Genomic DNA, 5,279 nt, shown 5'->3' with positions numbered 1-5,279 from the left:
CGTAGGTCCACACCTATTGGTAACTGGAGCTGACCCCGCCTACTATATGAATGTAAAAACCGAGCTCCAGGAACTGATAGTTGTGTTAGTGACGTGCGTCCAGCAGAGGGCGGCACATCCACGACCAACAGAACGCCGCTATGTATTTATTTATGTTGATATTTGTATATGTGAACTAGAACCATTCTCTTCAGGCGTTTACAATTTTCGTTATTATTAGCATTATTATTATTATCCACTGTTATCTCGTTAAAGTTTTAGATTTTTAATATGATTATCAATTATTAATACTTTATTTTTGTCATTTTACCACCCATGTTATATTTGATGTTTCACTTAGTTTTGTTTATTTTTTCATTCGTCTCAAAAACCATTTGCTGTAACCTCAGTTTTGTCAGTGGTTGGTAAAAGGATGCTGTTTTTTTAGTATAAACTAAATCAGTCTCAGTTTTTTGGTCGTTTTTTGAAAAGTAAAGTTTCGCATTATAAGCTCATTATAAGTATTGCAAGCTAAAAAGTGTTTATATATTTTAATGCTGTATTTTTATGTGCAAATACAGCATATACAGCATATAAAAAGTGAGTTGTAAGGTCTTTAATCTCATACATTCACATTTATATTTTTGATGCAACACTAAATTGTTACTTTAAGATCAAAGCAATTAATTTAAAAAAGATTACAACACGGATTCACTACATACAAAAGTACAAAAAAAAGTACAGCTAATCCAATTGAAGCTGCCTTGCATAGCTTCTACCTCCTACACAGTTTTTTCATGGCTCTTGTGGACTCTGGTAATATTTCACTTGTTGGCATGGAGCGTAGCGCATTTACAATAGTCGACTTGAACAGACACATCTGGAATGTAGCTGTTTTATGCAAATTCTGTCCTTTTCCTTTGCATTCTTCACTCTTTGAGCAGAAAGAAAAAAGCGTGAAGTTTGTTGAACAGCTTGTGACATGCACATATACAAGTTTGCTGTGAATATTCAAAAGAATACAGTACAACTGACATAAATGGACATTTAAAAATTACCCAATATATTTATTATCTCTATATGAGTAATTCAAATGTAATCCTCAAAAGGGAGTAGGAAGAAGTAAAGACTTTTATGGTTATATGAAGTCTATCTATCTATCTATCTATCTATCTATTATTTGACCTGTTGTTTTTTCACAAAATGAAATTCTTACTGGTTCATGTAACTTTATGAATGAAGTAACCCCGAGGAGCTCAGCCGTGATATCTAGCATCCTGTAGACATGACCTAACCCAGATACTATACTGGAACAATGCACATGAACAAGTACAGTTAATCCGATTAAAGCTGCCTTACGTACCTTCAGCCTCCTACACTGTTTTTTCCTGGCTCTTGTGGACTCTGGTAATATTTCATTTGCTGGCATATTGCATGGCATATTGTTTACAGTAGCCAACGTGAGTGGGCACATCTGGAATGTGACTTTTTCCATCCAATTTTCTCATTTGACTTTCTTTCCAGAGAACTCTTCAAAATGTCTCCAAGTTCCAAAAGAGAAGGGTGTTCTTTATGCAGCATGCGTGCAGCTGATCCTGACATTAGCTATGAAATAGGCTGGCTGTAGTTGTTTTGTTGGCATGTCCAAAGCAAGGATGTATCATTTTGTTAAATGTGGGGGTTGCCTCAACTCCTCTCTCCTGGAGTCCTCTATATGCCTCCTCCACTCGTTTCTCTGGTGGGAGTGATGAAAACATGAGGAGAGGAGGTGAGAAGAGAACTGAGGATGTATAAACTGAAACAATGAGGAGGGAAAGACAAGGATACGCAGGGAAGACTGGGAAATTTTGCCCCCCCAGAAAATCTCATATGATAATCTACTGGGCCACCCTAGATCCTTTTTTTGTTAACAAATTAATAAATTCCTCAACCAACATCCTGAAAGGTCAAAAGATTCATTCATCGTCATGTTGTGAGAAGAAAATCAAGAAATTGGGATCCAAAGTGCAGATGCTTCATATTTCTGTTGAAACATGTGATAAAAGACGCAGGAAAAGTTTCTCCTGATATTATTTAACTGTTTATGTAGCTTTGGTCCAGCTGACCCCTGAGCTGTGCCGCTGTCGGATGCTGTAGGAAAAGCTCCACATGGAAACTTTAGGATCTCCTACAAAACCTGCTTATTCTGGTTCTGACTCCCACAGTGAGCAGAAAACGACAAACATGCACCTCACTGACAAATGTGGGTCCCACAGGGGCCTGCAGTGGTGCCATGACGGGGCTTTTTGACTCGTCTGCAGGTTACATAACAGATTCAAGGTCTGATGGAAGGTGGCCAGCACTGAGTTTCCAGAGAGGAAACGACCTTTATGCACACAAGCGAACGTGAAGAATGCATGATCCTTCAAGATATCTGATCTTATCTTATTTTAACATCATTGTTTTACTGATGTTACACTCTTACAATGGCGTTAAACTAGGTTATACTTTTTTATGACCAAAAGGAAATAAAACTTTTGCCGCACCGCAGAAATGTTCAGCACAAGTTGAGCTTTTGATATTACGCTGTTTTTAAAACTTGCAAAAAGGTTTTAAAACAAGCCCAAAGTCCGGGAGGCTCGCAGCTCAGGTGGCATGTTAAAGGTCATGTGTTCCTCTGTGCAGATGTCAATAAAGTTGTGGTCACAATACTTTGGCATCTCACTTACTCTACTGTAGATGAACAAGTTGAAACTGAGTTAAGTTTTTTCAAGTCACAGATAAATTTAACTGCAACATTTGGAACAGCTCATATAATATAAGGCTGATTGCTTCTATGCAGTCTGGATCACAGCCTGTGTGATGGCTGAATGTAAAGCGGCTGCATTTAACAGGAAGAATCAAATCCTTAATCTCTGATAACTCAGAGTTGGAGGGAGGTGTACGGCTGAGAGGACAGGAGAGGAATATGACACAATATTTTGTGATGAACTGGACACTTAAAGCTCACATGCAGTGTTGGTCAAGTTACTTGAAAAAAGTAATCAGTAAGTAATTACTGATTACTTCCCCAAAAAAGTAATCCCGTTACTTTACTGATTACTTATTTTCAAAAGTAATTAATTACTTAGTTACTTAGTTACTTTTTAAAAACACGATTTACAACCTGAATAGGTGATAAAGCGATAGATCTTTCAGCCCAATTCTACTTTTTCTGCATAATCCATCATACAAAATGTAATCAAATGGAAAAGTCTCTTTTTAAAACTTGTTTTATTAGTTTTAATCTTTTAACTTTATGCATCAAGCAAAAATGTAATTATATGCAACATTCTCTGACTGGAAGAAATTTGTTTAATATTTAAACCTATTTTCTGCACATTCCAGCACATAAAATAAATTTTTTTTGTGTGTGTTTACACTCACTCTTTCAAATAGATGCAAGTAAAACACAGCAGAAAATAAATAAAGTCAAAGACTAGCGGTCCTGTTGCTCTATTTTCACCTGTAAAGCAGGAGTGGGGTAGGCGGAGGTTTACCCTGGTGCAGGTGTGCAGCGGTCAGTGGAAGAATCCGCGAGTTTCTCTGTGAGTTTCCCATTACGTTGTAGCTACTCGGTGCTTGCTTGGAAGTTTAGGGTTTTTTTCGGTGTAAAAAGAAGTTTTCTTCCCACGCACAACGGACACTAATGTTTTTGTCACTTTTTATGGAATCAAACTCAAAGTAAGGTCAGTACTTCCACGCTTTAAACGCTGCACGCTCATACTCTCTCTGCACTCGATATATGATCCATTGTTGATCTGCACACAGCTGTTGTCATGAATGTCGCACTCACTTACGTCACTGTCATGAGATATTCTTGCAAAAAAATCACGGTTTTAGTAACGCAGTAACGCAGCGTTCCTAGTGGAAAGTAATGGTAATCTAATTACCATTTTTGCAATAGTAATCCCTTACTTCACTCGTTACTTGAAAAAAGTAATCAGATTACGCGTTACTGCCCATCTCTGCTCACATGTGAACTCCTCACTCATGTTAGACTTTTTTAAATCAGGGAGTGGCTCTGCAGATGATGTGTTGCTGAAGTTATCTGGTTATTTCAGAGTGGGAAACGTCTTTGAAAACAAACTAATTATGATAATTCTATGTTATTTAAAGTTTATACTGAACAGACAGTACAGGTTAAACTGGGTAGTTTGCAGTATTGTGGTATAGTTTGCAGTGATGGAGAATGCTGGATGAGTGCAGGGCAGACGGTGGTAGCAGTAGAGATATTATAAAAGAAAGGCATGGCACTGAAAGGAAATGAAATCGATGAGAGGATTGTGTAACAGCAAAGCTGGGGTAGAAGCATGATGTCAAGTGAATAAAAGCTTTTATAATCATATCTTGGGGCAAAGTAAGCAACTTTTCTGTTTTTATGATCACTGAAATTACAGCAAATTTAGATAATATTTCAAAGTAGCTGCCAAAAAATACCCAGTGATGGGCATTATACTGAGCTGCTTGACTTGATCTAAAAGCACCTTTTACAGCCACATTTCTCTTGCTGTGAAATGTATATACACCTTCACCTCAACTGTTTTAATTATTCTTAAGGTTTGTTACAACTAAAGCAAATGACAATTCAATCAGAATAATATTGCCATTGATTCACCCTAAAGGAAGAAACTGTTTAATGAGCTTTAATGAATGTTTCAGGTAGGAGCAACAACTGGTTATGCTCAAGTTCAATTCACTCCAGCGCCAAGATTTCACTCAGGTAAGCGCCCTCTACATTAGGGCAGGTAAGTCTGCAACTGAGACCATGTTAGAGTGGGTCAGGGAGGTTTTCAGGTAAGTTGGGAAGGGTGGGAACCAAAATACACCCCAGCCTGGTTACCAGTCACACAGAGAGAATGACAACCATTCACAATCACAGGCTCTGTTCTGTGACTTCATACAGCAGGGGTAGGCAACTCCAGGCCTCGAGTGCCAGTGTCCTGCAGGTTTTAGATCGCACCCTTGGTTAACACACCTGAATCAAATGATTAGTTCATTACCAGACCTCTGGAGAACTTCACGAAATGCTGAGGAGTCATAGGCTGTATCCCAATTCAGGGTCTGCAGCCTTAAAGTACGCAGCCTCAACGATCCTCAAGGGCCGCGTACTCAAAGACCGCTAAGGCCGGAAGTGCGAGGCTTGTGAAATGGGACGGTCTAGCCTCCGTTGCGCTGCCCAGGTTGCCTAGCAACCATGATACTGACAGCTGGAAATGTTTCATACAGCTTTGTTTGACAGAAATGAAGGAGAAAATCTTTTGTTCATTTGTTTGTTTGTT

The sequence above is a fragment of the Neolamprologus brichardi genome, chromosome 1 (genome assembly GCF_056152115.1).
Source record: "Neolamprologus brichardi isolate AB-2024 chromosome 1, ASM5615211v1, whole genome shotgun sequence".
Taxonomy (NCBI): Eukaryota; Metazoa; Chordata; class Actinopteri; order Cichliformes; family Cichlidae; genus Neolamprologus; species Neolamprologus brichardi.
This window is presented reverse-complemented; position numbering follows the sequence as displayed.